The sequence below is a fragment of the Taudactylus pleione genome, unplaced genomic scaffold, assembly GCF_031769625.1.
Source record: "Taudactylus pleione unplaced genomic scaffold, aTauple2 ptg000037l, whole genome shotgun sequence".
Classification (NCBI taxonomy): Eukaryota; Metazoa; Chordata; class Amphibia; order Anura; family Myobatrachidae; genus Taudactylus; species Taudactylus pleione.
This window is the reverse complement of record NW_028284439.1, coordinates 12370566-12391244: the sequence shown is the minus strand read 5'-3', so window position 1 is coordinate 12391244 and position 20679 is coordinate 12370566. Positions and strand designations below refer to the sequence as shown.

General features: G+C 41.9%; 1 protein-coding gene across 1 annotated transcript in view; it reads right to left on the bottom strand.

Annotated features, from left to right (window-relative positions):
* Window positions 1-20092, bottom strand: part of FNDC3B (fibronectin type III domain containing 3B) — a 371317-nt gene extending 351225 nt beyond the window's left edge. Inside the window, exon 1 of the mRNA XM_088452330.1 lies at window positions 19954-20092. The gene's annotated coding sequence lies outside the window, so the exon portion shown is untranslated. The remainder of the gene's footprint in view (window positions 1-19953) is intronic.
* Between the last annotated feature and the right edge of the window lie 587 nt (window positions 20093-20679).

The window sequence follows — 20679 nt, the reverse complement described above, 5'->3', positions numbered from 1 at the left end:
TTGTTTGCTTACTAAGACCTCCAGTGCCGCCCCTTATCTTTATTTTGTTATCTTAATCATGGAGGGCACGGATGCAACTTAAGTGTGAGGACTCGTAGTGCTGGACCGCATTGGACCTTATATATTACACATATATATATATATTTTTTAGAATATGTGGGGTATATGTGCATATGTCCACACATACATAAGTATAAATACAACACATATACAAAATATATATATATATATATATATATATATATATATATAGCAGTCCAGTGTCCCTATACTATATACTATTCAGCTTTATGCCCCACAGAATGTGCACTGAATCACTGCCCCCTTTATCATCATCACTGCAGTAGGGCTGAACATTGACGGATCTGCCATAGATGGTGTTTTCACCATCAGTGGGAAGCCATCAATGGTTTGTCTATGTACATGCGCAGACGGTGCCCGATGTGTATAGCAGTGTAGGCGCTCACCATCAGGGATCAGCCACAGATGCTTACCATCGGCGGCCTTCCATCGATCCCCATCAGTTAGAATAGGATTCCCGGGGTAAATACCTACAATAACAGGGAATTTCTAAACTTGTAAACCGAAACAATTATTATAATGTGACCAGTGTTTCTGCTGACTGTATAGCTCAGCCCATTGTAATAATATAGTAATTGTGGGAAATATTAATAATGATAATGATTTACGATTAACGATTAATGTGCCGGAGGTTACAGGCAGAGTGCATAAGGGATGGAATAGTTATAAGTAGGTCTCCAGGTCTTGTCTTATATTCTGATTAAGGTAAATCAAGTGAAAAGTTTTTAAAAGAGTCCAGTGTCTGTCCCTTCCAGAAAAGTGCATGCACTGAGCAGATTACCTTCTGCTTACCAGCTCTGATTTATATTATTGAGCTCCGTCTCGGGAGGTTCACAGGTGTCTGTGTATTGAAAGGCAGGGTGTGCCAATCTCTCAAACAAGGGTGCATCAGCAGAGGTTGATCCCCAGTAAGTGTGGATGGCTATTACAGCGCATCCCTATGCCATGCCATCACCCCCCCTCCCCCCTCCTTTTTCTACACAGCCAGGTTACTAATAAAAAAAGAAAGTAGTAAAAAACAAAAACGGGCAATAGGCTGTCTGTAACTACCACTGATGGGCGGAGCCAGACCACAAGATTCGGCGGTAGGTGAAGAGCATGAAGGGGAGGATCGGATCAGCCCATAGTAATGAGGAGGAGGGGACAGCCGCTGGAGGCAAGTTAAACATGTTGGATACGACCCCTAAGAGGACAGAGGGTTGAGGCCTATTTTCATGAGGAACCTGAAGCTGCAGCTCCACCCGCCCTATTGTTAAGCCGGCCCTGCTGCAGATCTGGTTAAAAAAGTGAAATTAATAATATACATAAAACACAAAGTAATGTTTTATTATTTCAAAACTTTTTAGTATAGAATGAAATATTCTCTGACCATCTGGAGCTAGTCATGGCAGGGAGCCAACATTTTGCATTTCTTTCCTCAAAGTAAATGACAGATCCGTAACTGCCACGTTGCTAATAAAGAGCTAAGAGGGAGCACATCTTATCTCAGGGAGGATTCAGACTAGAGAATAGAACAACTATACCTACAATGCTGCAAAATGTGCAAAGTCCAATCAACTTCAGGTATGCCCCAGGTTGTTACACTGAATGTACATAGACCAATTGAAACATATTATAGTCAGGCAAATAGTTAATAACATTAGTTTCAATTTAGCATTCTGTGAAAAATAAAAAAAAGACGCAACATCGGTCGCAGATAATTTTATTATCGCAGTTCTGAGTAAACTTATGGTCGTGCAAAATGGACACATGTACTAAGACGTTTGGAGCCACTTTCTCTGCGTACGGGATCACAGACACAGGCAATGTCACTCCCTTAAAACGGTTGCGACACGCATGGGTTATTTGCCGCCACTCCTCGTTACCTCTCCCAAACGCTGCCTGTCAATCACACTGGGAGTAAAAAGTCACTACGATCCACTACGGTAATGTACTTTGATGCATGCGCAGTGCGACTTAGACGGATGCGCAGATTGCCGATTATCGGTCAACTGTGACAACATGGGCATAGCATACATCTCTGATCAGGCCCATTGTCACAGATGTCCTATATAACATTTTGAAGGATTCTACCCAATATCCATCTGGTCCAGGGGATACAAGATACCTAAATCATTTCAGAACATGTAGGGGGGATTCATTTCAGAGCGATAGGTCACCAGACATCACCGCAGTGCTTAGCTATGCACATTACCGTCTATCATGGCAGACAAACTACGCCAATTTTCCTGCGCCGGCTTAGCTTTATGCGGTGCAAGAGAAAATTGGTGAGGTTAACGGACATAAAGTGCTTTCACTGACCATTCCCGAGACACATCGTGGCCATTGTGCTTACTAGAATTCCCCCCTTAGAATCTCCTCTATTCAGAACAAACAGTTATTATCAGGGGAACCATTTTGTATACAGTACCATAAAATTATGTAACCTAATATCAGAGCATTTATGTAGCAGTTTAACTGATTTGTTTTTGAGGATGAGAATATTGGCATTTCACACTTCACAAATAAGACAAAATCAGATTTAAAAACTATAGAATCAGTATTGCAAGTGAGACATTTGTGTCTGCTCAATTTGATGCTTCATGTCATAATTATCGGTATGACTTACATTGGATGAGTGACTGCCTTAGCTTGGCTAGCAGTGTGTTATATAATATATACAGCTAACATGGGAGTTTACCAGGTTAGGATTCATTTTTCCACTATTTACCACTTTACCAGAACTCCAGACAGGGTTATCTATAGGTTGTTTATCCTCAGCAGGACAGTTCTGTAAACTTTTAGCATCCTCTGAAAAAGACCTGAGCTCGTAAAGGGGCAGATGTACTAAGCTCTGGAAAGTGATAAATTGGAGAGTGATAATGGGCTCGATTCAATTGAACGCAAATTAAATAATGCTGGGAGGGAGCTCCAGGAGCTATTCAATTCAGCGAACTGTTGAGGAAATCCAACAAAAGTCCATACGCAATGCTGTTTTCTGCCCTTAACGTGGCGGAAACAGCATCGCGCCGGCCAGTTTAGTCGGAGAATGCCCGTTCTCACGACTAAACACCCAATAAGGTAGATGTATTAAGTGTCAATATGGGGAAGAAGTGGTATAAGCATACTTTATGTGCCCTGAAACCTCTTCTGCTCCATGTATTACTGAGGGGTTGGGTGGTAATTGAGAGGGGCGCTTTGCACCCGTTATTGGCGCTGTTATCTACAAGTTAGCAGCCCAGAGGCGGGATGCACTGAATGGAACATGAAATAAAAACCCTGTTTCCGGGGTTTTACCGCATTTCCATATGCACTATTGAGTGCCAGGGCTCCAATGCGGAGGATAATGCCAGCTTTTGCTGGCTTTACCCTATAGAAGCCTATGGGCTTCTACCGCATCGCGCTGGTATGAGGGATCCGATCGGATCCCTCCCAGTATGCCTCGAGGCCACTGCATCACTCTGCGCATGGGCAGATGGACTCCCGGCTTCCTGGGCTGCACGCGGGATCTTGCGATGCTTACAAAATCCCGCGTATGCCCAGTGGAACGGGCCCGGGAGTGAGACACAGCGCATCAGCGCTAGGCTGATTCGCTGTGAACTCAGCCGGGGATTGCCGGAGGGGGGAGTTTTCACTCCCCACACTCTGGCTCATCGTTAGTGTATCGCTTCGCCTCGGTAAAGAGACGAAGCAGAAAGAGATCTGTGCCGCTATAATACATCTACCCCAAAGTACCAACCAATCAGCTCCTGTCACTGTTCAAACATAGCCTGTAACATGACAGTTAGGAGCTGAGTGGCTGGTACTTTATCACTTTCCAATTTATACCTTTCCGGAGCTTAGTACATCTCCCCTATAATGTGAGGTGGCATGTGTATCTGAAACTAAATTAATGCATGGCGCTAGATTTGTATGGGCTCTGTGTGTTGTACAAATCCAGGAGAGAGGGAAAAAAAGAGGTTAGAATGAAGTCTATCCTGGGTATTGTGTCATGTGCATTCCACAGACACATAAAACCCTTCTGGCCATATATTGTGCCATAAATCTATAAAGTAAAATAGTTTTATTATATTTGGCACCCTGAAAAAAAGTTTTTATAATGAAAAGGTTGCTAAGATGATCTGTCAAGTATATTCGAAGTAACAATATTAAATTCTTCACCCATAAATTAAATTACTCTGGGCCACTGGATATAATGGACCAAGACATGAAAAATAATTGTTTCTCCTAAACAATCAAAGAATCTGTAACAACACAAGTCTTCCATTAGGAACTATAATCCAGGACTGTTCCTCTAGTTGTCAGATGTCATTCCTAACTACAATACAAACACCTATGACTTTAAAAGTAATGGAAGCATATGCTATGTGGATCATGCCTCCAATATTCAGGCTTTCATGTTCTATGGGTATTAATTGGGTCTTTTGTGAAATAAGTGAAATTTATGTGTTTGAAGATAAGTAAACATTTACTTTGCTTTCATTGTCTTCTGGGGCTGGCACAGTTAAAGCCTCCCACATTTAGGGTGGTATATGTTGCAGCTTTGCAATATATACACATATTGGACCTCATTCAGAGACAGTCGTTAGATGCAAGCGGTCGCTCTGAATGAGGGCGGTCGCTTGCATCTTGTAGTGCCGACCTTTGGTCGATCGCTAAGCTGTGGGTTACCACAGCTCTAGCGAACGACCAGGGTGATGGTCGCGATGGTCAAGACCATCGTGACCATCGGGGCTTGAGACGAGACCCTAAGGTTGGGTCTCGGCACTCGCAAGATACTAGACGATTTTTATGAACGATATGGATGATAACGATATAGTTTAACCATATATCGTTCAGTGTATATGCAGTGAACGACCAACAATGCGCGCTAGGTACATGTAGGCCAATCTGACGATATCGTCAAGAATATCCTGTTCAGAGATGTGGCAAGATGACTTCACTGATTCACTGGTGGGTTGTAGTGGAGCGATTTTTTGCTACTGTACATGAGATTCTGGGCCTAATTCAGACCAGCTCACGAGCGCTGAGCGCTCGCAAGCGGGTCGATGTTGCCCAAGTGCGCATGCGCACGACGGAGGCGGCTCCATTGTGCGCATGCGCGAGACCCGAATAACGACGACCAAGCCGTCATTATGGGTCTCGCACCAAAGGGGGCGTGCTGTCGATGGTGATTGACAGCACGCCCCCTTTGGTGGGCGTGTCAGGGGCATGGCTGCCCAGACGTAGGCGTTCCCAAGGGAACGCCTACCGTCTGGGGCCGGCCCCACTGACATCACTAGTGATGTCAGTGGGAGTGCTTTTGGCTCTGATAGGCTCTGATTTTGGAGAGCAAAAAGCACTCCAGTGCTTGCGGAAGCGAGACCCTACCGCGAGGGTCTCGTCGCAAGCCCGATGGTCGCGATGGCTTGATCATCGCAACCATCATTTTGGCCGCTCGCATAGCTGTGGGTGGTGACCCACAGCTATGCGAGCGGCCGGGAGGCCGCTCCAAAAAGGAGCAGGTATGGCCCTGATTCAGAGCGAGCGCTCTGTCAGAGCGTCCGGCTCTGAATCAGGGCCTCTGTACAGAGTCGCAGCTGCGGATTCAGACGAACGCACGGAGAAGTGTATCGAAAATGTAGTGGGCATTCCTGGGTGGGGACAGGGAGGTGTATCTAGTTTATTTAGAACATAATGTACAGCACAGTATAAAATGCAGGTGCTAATAAATAGTACACAAACAGGTAGCAGAATATTTATATGCTAATACCTCAGCCAATAGGATTCCTAGGGGGTATATTTACTGAAGTGCTGGTTTTTAGAAGTGGTGATGTTGCCCATAGCAACCAAACAGAGTCTAGCCATTATCTTCTAGAAGGTGCTAGATAAATGTTAAGTAGAAACTGATTGGTCGCTTTGGGCAACTTCTAAAAAAAAAAGAAAAAAAAAAAAAGTACTTTAGTAAATATACCCCCTACAGAGACGCCCACCAGCTGCTTCGCAAATCTGCTGCTTTGCGTAGTAAATCATACCATCAGATGCACATCGGCTGCACCATCGGACATTAGAGCAGTTCTATGGTTGCTCAGAATGTCCTTTGAAACATGCCGCCGGTGCCATTGCAACTGCGAAAAATCTCAGGCCGTAGTCAGCCACCCCCATTACCACCTAGGAACACCCTCTAAATTTGTCTCTCTCTACGTCCCCCGGAGCTAAGTAAATGGGACACGTGCGCAGTGCGACTTGGATACAATACGCAAACTAAAACAGTGTCCACTTGCGACTGAAATTGACACTGCGTCCATCTGTGCACCACACTCCAAGAATATACGGATATTATTTATTTATTAACAGTTTCTTATATAGCGCAGCATATTCCGTTGCGCTTTACAATTGTAAGCATTAATAGGATCGGCTCCCGATAAAAAAAAACAAAACTCTAGTGTCTGTGTACATGTGGTAGGGAACATAGGGGTCTATGGCCCTCATTCAGAGCCGTTCGCTATTTGCGGTCGTTCGTTTAAAAACAAGGGGTGGCTATTCAAATGATCCGTACGCACATTGCAGTCTGTTCACACCTCTAAGTCTGAACGAACGAGCAAAACATACGCTCGTTTATTTGTTAAAAACGCCCCCTGGCCGCTCGCAGCATACGTCATGTCCGCTATTTATTAGATTAATCGAGTACATCGACCAGCGTATGAACTGCTCGCTATTCTTGTGGTTGGTGTTTGCTACCACAAATTTGCGAGCAGTTCTGGCTCTAAAATAACCCAGTGACGTGGTCATTGACGCTGCTGTTTTAAATATACACACCCATAAAACGCCCGTTTTGACCTTTAAGCACGCCTGCGTTCGGATCTCCACTCCCCATTTTCAAGCACCTTCCCCTGTTACCACCCACATACGCCTCATTCTGTCACTCAAAATAGCAGGCACTCGCTATATAGCGTACAAACGATTTTCGGCCGCACTGACTGGTTCGTGCATGCGTATAACGATCCGTACGCATGCGCAGATGTGCAAACATCGCTCGGAACGAGCGTACTGCCGCTAACGAGCGGCTCTGAATGAGGGCCTATGTACTAAGCCTTGGAGAGAGATAAAGTGGACAGGGATAGAGTACCAACCAATCAGCCTGTAAACTGACAGTTAGGAGCTGACTAGTTGGTACTTTATCTTTATCCACTTTATCTCTCTCCAAGTCTAAGTACATAGACCCCATAGATTGTAAGCTCCTCTGGGGCATGGACAGATGTGAATGGGTAAATACCCTCTGTGAAGCTCTGCAGAATTTGTGTACGCTATATAAATAACTGGTAATAACTAAGAAATATATCTCTATATATCTATAATATCAATATAAATAACATTACTATATAAGCAGATGTGCACAATACAAACTGCAACAGAAATGTCATGTAATAATTATAGACAGTAACTATGTATACATTATAGGCAAATGATCATGCTGTACTTTACCTGACACATCAGCAAGAATATAAATAACATCAATAAGAATATGAATAGGACTTTCTTTACACAATATCTACCAGATGAGATGTATCTAGCTTTGGAGAGTGATAAGGTGGAGAAGTTGCATCCAGTCAGCTTCTAACTGTCATTTTAAAGGCAGTGCTAGATAAATGACAGTTAGAAGCCGATTGGTTGCTAGGGGCAACCTGCCCACTTTTTTCTCCATCAAAAGTTTGATACACCTCCCCTATAATGTTGTATGTATTAAGACGTATTTGCCTTGGGACAGCCTCTGAGTATAAGTGCGCCAAAGGTAGGGATCAGACGAGTCAGACTGGAGCAAAGGTGCCTACATTGTAACAAGATTAACGATAATGATATGGCCTTGACACCGCTCCAGCCCTAGGACAAAATCATACGGCGCTGCTCTGTACATCATTGACGTAAACTGTACATTATTGATGTAAACTGCCTTCCATACAATGGTGACAAATCTAGTAAACAGCAGACACGTAAGTAGAAGGATGTAATTAAGAGGACTATAAACACATAATGACAAAGTTGCCCACTACAAGGTAACACCATTTTACAAGGCCTGCTTGAATTTACTGCTGTGAAAGAGAACACAGCTTGTTGGTTGAACTGACCTGGCCCTCATCAGCTGGGTCACATAGTTTGAACATACCAAGCCATTTCCTGCCTACCATATAAAGACATTCAACTGACTTGGATTCTGCTGTAACTCGTTTGGGAAGTTATTAAGTTTACAACATGTTATCAGTACACAATGGTAGACAGTTCTATACACACAGAGAGCTTAGCACCACACTTCTTTCATTCCCAGTCTAATAATCCCAAAAAATTGATCTTGAATCACTAGAATGTCATTTTGAGAAGGGGCACGTTCTTTTCAATACATGCTATCTTTATTTAAACTTTACTAGATATTAGAGTAATGGTGGGTACACACTACACGATATGCTCCCTGAGCGATATCGTGTAGTGTTGTCCCCGGCAGGCTGTGCTCAATGTCGTTCATGACAAAGAGCACAGCCGCTGAACGATATCATTAACGATATCGTTCAGCGCCGGGCTCTGTCCCCCATTCCCTGACATGCAGCAACCTGACGAGATCGTCAGGTTGGCCTGCATGTCAGCCCGATGAACGATGATGACGAACGACCCGCGGGAACGCGCGTCGTCGTCATCGTTCATCTTTTTGGGGTTAAAAATGGACGATAAAGTGGACGACTGAACGATAACGATATCATTATCGTTCAGTCGTCCACTTTATCGCCCAGTGTGTACGCACCATAAGTCAATGTTTATATTTACTACTTGCTTGTATCACAATGACAAGGCACTGTAAAATGGGCAATTCACTTTGGGCTATATTAGTCACACTCACAAGAGGAAGGAACTTTTTTTCAAGAGTTCATCCATGGCAACATAAGATTTTAACATTTTTTTTTTTATCCCTATCAGTGCTCTAAAAATAGAATAAAAAATAAAAATATATGTAGTGCAAATCACAAATTAAACTTGCTAATACTTCATGAGACACATATGTAAACTGGACATCCGTTGTAGAAATACAATTTATGATACTTATGCTGCACATTTGTGAAAATTTAGCATGTGCGGAATTGTAAAAACATGAAGCCAATATACTGGATATACTATGCTCCACATAGTCTAACCTGCCACCATCTATAGAAAATATCTATATGGAATGAATATGGCCCATATAACGTTACCTGCCAGTATATAGCCATTAGGCCCACATGCCACCAGGTAGCCAATATGCAGATATTGTGGCATGTAGGCGCCACATCATCTGTATAGTCCGATAGCTCTCCATATCAACCAGAGGCATGAGTTTCGGGCACCTCCATGGCAGTGGCCAGCACTCATTGGGGGAATTCTTGATGATAATGAACTTGTGACATTATGTCACTCATTCAGGGAGAGATGTATCAAACCTTCTAAAGAGGACAGGTGAAGTTGCCCATAGCAACCAATCAGCTTCTACATATCATTTTATAGAATGAAGTTGATGAGAACTAGAAGTTGATTGGTTGCTATGGAAAACCTCTCTACTGTCCTCCTTAAGCTGGCCATATACCTACACGACCAGCATAAGATCCGATTCATCATACGATTTCCCTCCGACTCCCTGGCAGTCTCGGCAGCATGTTTGTAGGTTTTCTTAGCACAGGATCTGTCATATGATCGATCCTGTGTCTCACAGGCTCATAAGGGAAACAGTCATTGTAATGACTTCAATTTCTGCACGATGGATCGCATGAACAAAATAAACGACACGATCTGCACACGATACGATGGACAAGATGTGCTGCACATCTGATCATAAGATCCGATTATAGAAGCTGCGGGAGTGCACATTGGATCGTATCTTGCTAAAAAAAAATACACGATTTTCACAAGATCCATCTTATGACCCGTCGAAAATTGGGCAATCGGCCCGAAATTGTGCAGGTGTATGGCCAGCATTAGAAGCTTTGATACAACCCCCCCCTCCCTTGGTGTTTAGGTAGAGATAAAACAAATCAGAACTTGCGCAATGTTGGCGCTAAGAACCGCTTGTCTCTAGTTTTAGGAACCCCCTACATTTTGGTGACCTAGGCAACCTACAGTATCAGCATTGCTTTCACTGCACCCCTAAGCAAAAAGTTAGTTAATGAGAAATTCAGAAAAAAAAATTTAGTAAAGTGAAGTAAATTGTGCTTATCTGTCATCCTTAGGTTCAGTTGTGGACAGGTTTGCATTTCTGTTTGTCCACAAATTTACATTACATTGACCATAAATAATTTGATTTGGTGCTGGACCACCAACCTGAGGCACCCCTGCAAGTGTCCCGAGGCACACCAGGGTACCATGGTGCACAGTTTGGTAACCACCGACCTACTGGTAACACTGTCCCTGCTCCATACTCTATATGGGGCATATAAAAGACCAATGTCACCATAATGGCACATTGTTGTCTCCTGCCATGATCAAGGGTGCTCATCCCCACTTTGATATGCTTTATGGCCTTAAGCAGACCTACCTAGCCACACAGGTTCTTATTCAATTTTTGCTGCCCACACTGGGTGTAACAAAAGCCTGTGTTTCCGCTCTGACTGCCTTCTAATGGAACATTACCTGGCTGTTTACCTTGTTTGATATAGCCCTGACCTTAGCCTAGACCCGGGCCTATGTGCTGTTTTTTCTACCAGTGCAGTGTACAGAAGCTGGTACTTGTTGCTATGTAAATCCAGCTGAGTACTATGGTGGGTCCTGTTCTTGCTACCTGTGTCTGCAAAGTACCCTTCTCTGTCCATTACTTCAGTCTCCAATATATAATGCACCAATGTCAGATCTGGTGTAAGCTATTACTAGCAGGTAGCAAGTGTTATGTTCTAGGGGAAATTGAGTACTGGTGAGGATATTGCACTCTATGGGAAAGGGGGCTGCTACAGCTGAACGCCACTTGCACCTATTTCTATGGGACTTATCCCAGCCTCACAACGACCCAAAAGTAGTTAGGCAGGTAAGTATATGGGCCTATAGAAATATTTATTAATGATATAATTTATTCTACAGCAGCATCACCACGGAAATATTATTCATAAGTTCATTACAGCCAGGAGAATATAAATTTGTCATTTGTATTCCTTTAGGATTTACTTTTTTTTGTATTTACGACTTTTTGGCATACTGAAATGTGTTATTATGACTTCCTAAATGAGTCTTCATAAAATGTTATGCAGCTGCAATAATTAAATTGTTTCTGAATCATACAGTACTATTTTCCATGACCATGTATTTAGATATTTCAAAGAGATCTGGGCTTAGATGAGTGACAAAACATATGAAAGGGAATCAGGGAATGTACCAGACATTTCATTTTGCCTGCTTACCCCAAACAATGATTATGGTATTATGGGGGAAATTATTATTACTGTGCATGCCGTACTTCCTGTTTGTAATTTCAGATGAAAAACATGGCAACAAGCGAGAGAAAACAAATTCACATGTACGTTTGTGTTATTAGCTGCTTTGTGATGCAAAACAACTTGCACTTAATTGTGTAGCCCTTTATTACAATGACAAATTGATGGTACATTATGTACTCAACATTAATACATATATGTTTTATGGTCTGACACTTTCAAAAAGGTATAACAAATACCCTAAAAATATCCAATTGTCAAATTTGAACACAACTTTTGTATAAATATAAAAACGTTGTTTCAAGCATTTATATTATGCAGAGCCATACTAATATCTAGAAAACACTGAACACAAAGAAACAAATTCATGTGAAAATTACTTCATATAATAGTAAACATACAATTATGAATAACCAGCAATATACTTGATTCACTTAGGTGACTTTATAAACCTGTTACATATACTGTTATATACCAGACAATAAAAGACAATTATGGGAGGCTATCAATCACAAATTGGGACTAAAAATCCAAAAAGAGACTTAATTTCAGTAACTGGATCAACAATGCCTGTTTTACCCCCCTTTTGTGAGGTAAATATAGGTTAATGAAATGTATCATAATAAGAATACATGGTATAGACATGTAGGCCAATAACCGTAAGTCCAGAATAAAGAAAGTCAATCTGTGTCTAGTTCTCATCTGTTAGAGCAGTGATTTTCAACCTTATCAACTCGAGGCACACTACACAAGATTTTCAAATTGCCAAGGCAAACCATTCAGCGATGTGTTGTGCGTGGACCAATGAAAAAAAACATACACATTGGCCTCCACATAAAGAAAACACACTACATTGGCCTCCACATAAAGAAAACGCACTACATTGGCCTCCACAGGAATAAAACGCACTACATTGGCCTCCACAGGAATAAAACGCACTACATTGGCCTCCACATAAAGAAAACGCACTACATTGGCCTCCACAGGAATAAAACGCACTACATTGGCCTCCACAGGAATAAAACGCACTACATTGGCCTCCACAGAAATAAAACGCACTACATTGGCCTCCACAGGAATAAAACGCACTACATTGGCCTCCACAGGAATAAAACGCACTACATTGGCCTCCACAGGAATAAAACGCACTACATTGGCCTCCACAGGAATAAAACGCACTACATTGGCCTCCACAGGAATAAAACGCACTACATTGGCCTCCACAGGAATAAAACGCACTACATTGGCCTCCACAGGAATAAAACGCACTACATTGGCCTCCACAGGAATAAAACGCACTACATTGGCCTCCACAGGAATAAAACGCACTACATTGGCCTCCACAGGAATAAAACGCACTACATTGGCCTCCACAGGAATAAAACGCACTACATTGGCCTCCATAGGAATAAAACACACTACATTGGCCTCCACAGGAATAAAACACTCTACAGTACAAGTGCACTGAGCTGACCGCTGCGGCACATTTGAAAACCGCTCGCAGCACACTAGTGTGCCGTGGCACAGTGGTTGAAAAACGCTGTGTTAGACAGTAAATATGATCTCTGTGAACTACATTAATTAAATTACACAAATCATGAAGGCTCCATATTCTTATTATAAAAGATTCAAAAGAAAGCCATATCCCAGTGTCTCAAGTATTGCACCCTTCAGCAGAATGGGGCAGGAGTTTCATGTGTGGAATTATTAATGTCAATTCAGATGACTTTACCTAGTAAGTCAGTATCAATCTCCGCTAATGGTAATGATGTCTATAGGTTTGCAAGTATTGCTGTCTTCTTATATACTTCTGTGGTGGTCTACTACATGGGCATGTGTCACAAAGAAATTAAGTTAATTATAGTATATTTCAGAAATTTACCAAATGACAAAATCAATAACCCATTTTAACTAAGAAGGAATGAAATGCACCAGCAAATATACATATAAAAAAATAAAATAAGACAATAAATGAATCAGTTACTGAAAGAATCAGCCCACATTTGTTCATTATCTTATTGATGTATGCTGACTAAGCTGAAACACTCTACGTCATCTGGTGTTTTGGGGTAACACGAAAAAACAATGACATTATATAAAGCTGAATGATATTTACCAGCAATCAGGTGCATATACCTACCAAGCTGAAAGGACAATGAATATTAACCCTTGTGTTAATGTGTCATTTTCATCCAATATGCTCTATCCCATTCAGTACAACCCCAACATTTATAAAACATCCACATACTTCTTGGCCTTTGCCAAACAATATCTGTGAATCAGCTCCAAAACATTGTTCGGTTTAGTCAACAACCCTATTTGTTGTAACTTTACTATTGTGTACGATTTAAGTGTATGTTATATTGCTAGTATATGTAATTTGAAGACAATAATATCCTCTTTATCATGTCTGCACCATCTCCATCAACCTCGTATGTCCTTCTCGCAGGTATGATTTTTTCGTGTTTGTGGGGGTTTTAATGATATTTTTGATATACTGACTATTTGACTTTGCAGAGTTTTTTGTTGTAAATACATGATGAGTATGAAAAAGTAGTTAAAAACTTATGCAAGATATACACCTGGCCGACTTGTCCGAAGACCCACATATCCACCTACCGAGAGGCCATTTGGTAAACCAATACACACTTACTAATCTGCCGCTCAATATGTCAGGGGTTCAATCACAACTGGGCAGGTATTTAAATGTGCCCACGCAGTTCAGATGTCAATGTTGGCAGTACCTGCAGCGGAATCAGTATGACATACCGCCAGACGTGAGCCCTGCGGATGTAATACCTATGCCGGAAGACAGAACAGTGAAGATCCCGACAAGGTAAGTAACTATACAATCCATAACCTTCTCCCCCCCCTAACCCTTAGGGGTGCCTAACCCTAACCTCCCCCCCAGTGCCTAACCCTAACCTCCCCTCAGGGGTGCCTAACCCTAACCCCCCCTCCTCGCAGCCTAAACCTAACCCTCCCGGAAGGGGGGGTTCCTGACCCTAACCTCCCCCCCGGGGGTGCCTAACCCTAACCCCCCCTTCCTCTAGCCTAACCCTCCCGGGGGGGTGCCTAACCCTAAGTCCCCCAGGGAACCCCTAAACCTAACCATCCCCCCCATGGCTGTCCGCTCCCGACACCAGGCTTACCTTCGTTCGGTATGCCGGGCGGCAGGTGGATAAAGATAGGCGTCGGGATTTCGACGCCTATCATTAGTCCCATGCTGGGATTTGACAGTCGGGAAGCTGGCATTACGACCGCCGGCTTCCTGACCGCATACCCCTGCAGCAACTATACGGGCGGTGGACAGGTCACCCATACACACAGCCATATGTACAGATATATCTGCAAAATATATATCAGCATCGGCTGTGCTACAGGGCCAACATGGTATGTCTGAACTACGTCATTCACAGACATCTTCTGTACACAGACTGAACGAATGAAATATCACATAATGTGTACCCAGCATAAGACTAGGAAAACTTGCATTAGACTCAGCACCTGTTTAGTCTGTTTTTATGGTTTTATTTTCTATTGTTCATTTGTCAGGGTCTTGTGGTTACTCTGTGCAGGATGTCACAATATGTTGATAATAAATAGATAACATAACATTAATAATTCAAATAAATATTTCTTAATAATGTATTTTCTTTAGTATACTTTAGGAACTTGCATGTGATATAAGCAAAACATACCTTTAAGTTCCCTGACCAATATACTTTACACTTGGCATAAACCGGGTACATATGCTCCTGATGCAGACTCTTGCGCACGCATCTTGCCATAGTTGTAACTTTATACACGCACACAATTGCTTCTTTTCTAGCAAACTAATTTTTACACCTGCGCTTTGCTGCGTAACTGTGGCCAACACTGTGTCAGCCCCTATGTATTATATTTGTTATTCAGCAGATTTATTTTATAAGTAGGGCAATCAGCATTTTACTGACGCAGTGAATTTCAATGGCATCAAACTGGACCGTTATTGTTTATGTGTGGGTGTACCACTATCTCTGTGGGAACTTTAACATTTTGATATTATACAGATGAGGTTTTCATCACAGAATAGAGTCAAACGAGGACATTCTGCTGGAATATGCAGAAAAACAAATGCAAAGTGATGGATGTTAAAGAATATTAATGACATAAGAGATCTTGGCTATGCAATAAAATATTAGAGCCAGAAAAGAATTCAAGCATTGCTTTTACATTAGTTGGTAAATATTAAGCTTCTATATAAAAAGTCATTACACATTCTCAGCTTGAACGAATGTGTGCAATAAGTGAAACATTACTGACTTATTAATACATATAGGTATATAAAACTCTAAAAGAAATGAACAACATATGTCTGAGAACACCGATCTATTTTGACATTTGTTTCTATAAAATGGCATTTATAAACGCATACATTGTTAACCTTACATAAATAGCTGATTATCTGTAAAGCATTTCGGAATTTGTGCACGCTATATAAATAACTGGTAATAATAATAAATGATGTTGTAAACACTAAAGACCACACATCAATAAATGTATAAGAAAAATATATATACATGAGACATTGCGTGAAATACTGCAATTAAGCGTGATCAAACGATGTAAGAGCTTGATTTTTGCTATTAACACTGGGTAAAGCATATAGTGTAGTATACATCCTAGTGATGTTTACTCAGCATCTAAAAATGACATACAGCTAGCAAGATAACGGTTTTGAACCAAACCAACTTCAGCTAAAATTGATAGAGAACCCCAATCAATTAATTATATTTGTGTAATTCAAATAATGTATATTATGCCAGCAAATAAAAAGCAGTCATATCCAAAATCACTGCGACAGACTGCAAAACTGAAGGGGTAGAAGCTGCATTCACAGACTCTGTCATTGGGAAATGACAGAAGTTACGCAAACTGTGCTCAACCAATGGAGATATAGATGTCTGTTGTACTTACTTTTCATTGGTTAAATCCCTCTTGTACTTTAGAACATTGTCATACACATCCAGTACAATCAGAGAGAATATAACCCGCACGCTGTTATTGTTAAGAAAAGCACAAACGTAATAAATACAATGCACGATTAACTGTTGTCGCAACTGAGAACTGATTTCTTTGAATGAGTACTTAACAAAAAACCATACTCAGTCCAATTGTCAATTTTCTGATAGTACCTTTCCCACAAAAAAGAGGTATTTGCCTCCTAGAGCAATCATGGTTCAGCAAAAAGCCTAGACAATCAAGTATGAGGGGAATGTCCCGTTAATGACAAGATCACCGTATTAATTAGCAACCCATCAAAGAGTCTTACAAAAGCTTTTCTAATTTGTATGTATTGACCAATAACATGAATATACATAAATATAAAACTGTATATGCTACAGATTTCTCAAATAAAAAACAAACAAAAATCCTTTTTTTTTTTACTGCAAACAATGACAAATATATAATCACTGCTGTGTCACAACCAAACCAGATACTACTAAAAGTTGGTAAATTCTAAAAAGCCAACATATTACTGTATAGTGCTACGTTATGAGTTACAGACCAAAAGGGAAGAGGTACAGAAAATACCAGAATGCCAAGATGCACAACTTTAATTTATCCTAATGGTGAATAAAATCTACACAAATTATACAACACATAATAACAGAAAAACAAATTAGGACCTGAACTAGTGCAAATGTTTAACATTTTCAAAATGCCTTGTTAAGTATAAACATAAAATAAAATTCACAAAGACAAATCACACACAAACATGGTATTTTGAAGTGTATAGAAATTACTTAAACCCCATCAAATCGGAAATGCAAAAACACCTATATGCTGTCTGATCCATTAAATAGTAACTGTGTAATGTAAAATAACAGAGGAACTGTTTGTAAGCTACATCAAAGGTGGTATACAAATACTCCATCCAGGGCACATTCCACCCTGCAGGTGGTGTATTACAGTTGTGTACCTATCCTCTGCTATGTCCCATTCTTAATACTTTTTTTTTCTCCCTTCACTGAACTGCTGTATCTAGGGCTAAATCCCACACTGCACTAAAGACAGCTAAAAATATAGGTAACTTAGGGTTCTGCAGATATTTACAGATTAGAAATTTAAATCACACTAATATGTATGTTGTAGGGAAGCCCAGGTTATCTACCAATTCAGTTTTAAATGTACACATGTATTTAATTTATGTAATAACTAATCCGCATTAAAGTACATTACACCAGATTATTTTCAAATCTTCTACATTTAAATTAAATTATATTATCCACTACATATAACTAGTAAGGATGATGTTTCAAATCTGTTTTATTGAAATTTTTACATAATAATAAAGGTCAAAAGAGGGAGAATCAGTCCAGAGTATTGTCATACATGTGGTGTACAATGTGAAAGACCTGAGAGCATCTCAGAACATTTACTAGTATTATATAAAGGTAACAAATATACCCAAGCCAGCAACATCTATCCAATTTTAAACAACAAAAGAAATGTACAAATCAATAACAGTTAGTATAAACCTGACCAGTTAGACTTGACAAACAAAGGCAACATACAAATACATATACACACATACATTAGGGAAAAGTACATAAGGGGAGAAATGGTGGGGTTGGGGAAGTGAATATGAAGCAAGTATGTAATCCCAATATGTTCAGGTGAAGACTATAGTATAGGACATTAGTAAGGGCAATGTATGTTTAAATGTTTTCTTGGAAAAATAGTAACTACAGACTTAGGAATGTGAGAGAGGATCTCTAGGGTTTCCCAGCAATTGTGGTACTACAAGTACAAACATGCCCCGCCTGCAGTCCCACCACAGCTGGGAGAGTAAATAGTTGTCTGAGACTGAGAACAATATTGCTGGCTAACTTTCATTCATTGGTAAATCGAAGCCTAGCAACAAAATTGTATTGGCATGATCCTGATTTTCAGGAGAAACCCTACAAGCAACAATGGGCCACAGGATAAAGAGGGATAAACAGTGGTTATTCATTTTATTGCAGCTAGTTACATTAACTCGTGATCTTCGGTATGAATAGCCCCAAAACATATAACAAGAATAAAAGAATAATGCTACAACAAAATATTAAAAGCAGCTAACTTTTCTTGGTCAGTCAATAGAAAATCATCTGGTTAATAGAGTGAGATAGATTATTGTGCAAATAATAGCAGTGACAGAGTGAAAGAGCAGTGGTGTGCCTCAATTTCTCCAATGTGCCCCCTGGATCCAGACATTTGCACTGTCTTTCCAGATAGCTGCAGGCTTCGGATTCTTTGGGGTTTTGTTGTAGGAGGAGTTTTGTCTTCACCTGAGTGACATCTGGCAGAACTCTGTGCCAGACAGTACGTGCCGCACAGAACCTTCCTTCATGGCAAGCCTCTTCCCTCTGTCTGCCTGCCTCCAGGATGACATGGCTGCTGCTCAACGGGAAAGCTCTCCTGTTTGTTTTCCCACAGGTTAATTGGAACTATGGACAGGGGAAATGCCATACCAGTCACTGTTACAGCCAACGTATAGGACTCCTGGCTGCTATAGGCACAGAACACACCTACCTACAACCTTATGGATGGTACAATGTGACACTGAGAAACCACCCACTGATTACAAATAATGAGAGCCAATGACAACTAAACAGATGCATGCAACAGCCAGGCGATGCTCAGAATGATGGGCATCAGGAAATCAGTCACTGCTAAAGACACACGCTCACTGCGGGACACTGACACTGATCTACAGCTAGTGCACTATAGTAACAAACAAAAAAAAACACATAAAAGCAAATAGGAAGAGGTATGAGGCTGCAGCTGCAGTAGCCCCAGGCCGGGGTCTGTGTGTGCACAGCAGAGCCAGAGTTGGCAGGGAGCTCACAGTAAGTCATCCCCGGCCAGATGGAAGAGAGTCAGCGCACTGCAGACAGACGCAGGGAGAGAGCGGGGAGAGCCTCCCTGGAATGCTAGGGTATGATGGTGGGAGCTTCCCAGCAGACAGTCACATAACTTCTCCCCCATCATACATGAACCTCACACACATCATCATTCTGCAGCCCTTCTCCCCTCTGCGCTCACAAGACGCAGCTGCTGAGTGCACACTGTGGCAGGGGGGATACGTCTTACAGCAGATTCACAGAGAACAGAAGTTTCCGCCAGTCCCGGGTGAGTGGGCAGGGGGTGTCAGTGAGGCAGACCACAAAGCATTACAGACGGAGGGAAGAATGAGAGGGGATAGAGTAATCACTGACACTGCCCAAATCACCACTCTCCATAGAGTGCAGCCCTGCTGAATGATGCCCATCTGATGGGTGCCCAGCATTACAGTGCCATGCTGGTGAGCTAACGGATCCAAATCACAGCTAAGCTCTGGGCGCAGGGAAACTTTTTTTATTGATTGCTGCTAGTGCTCCCCTGCTTCATGTCGGCGGCTACACACAGGCGGGGAGGACGCGACACACAAGCGGCTATACAGCTCTGTTACCTTATGTAGCGCTGGAATGGGGGGGATTGGACGGCAGGTCGCTCGACGTGCACAGCTACTCCAGTAAATCCCTGCCAGCATGAGACCTATGAGAGGCAATGAAAGGGGCCTCCTGATCCCAATCCCTGTCTGCTCAGGGCACAGCCTCCACATCCATCCCCGCCTCCGCTGCTGCACGATTGGCTCGGGGTCTGAGCAGGGTAACACAGACTGCTGCAGCCGAGACCACACCCAGCCAGCTCTCCTCTGTTTCCTGAAGCCTGGGAATGGGATATATAGCACAGCAGCAGCATACTGCAGGGTTACACCGAACATTACATTCTCAATGTTACTTTCCTTGGGGAGGTCTCACATAAATAAATTCTGTTTAGAGCAGTGTGTGCTTTCCCAATACTGCTACCTTACACCTTGGTGGATAGGATACATCATTCATGATGCTCCTTTTGTCTGTGTAAAATATAATATTCTAGTGGGTCACTTACAAATTAAGGGGTCTGCTAATTACAGAACTGCAACAATTCACCTAATTATCATGCCAGGTCTGCTCTGGCAAAAACCCTGCTCAGCGATGGTTTCCCCACTGTCACTGGCAGCCTAACGCTGCCTACGGTTTTGCGAATGATTAAAGTGATATACGCGTGCGTGGCAAACATCGGCCAATGCGTGTAGTGATTTCACCAGGAAGGTATCCAGTAAAACGTCTCTGGCTGCTTGGTAATTTGACTA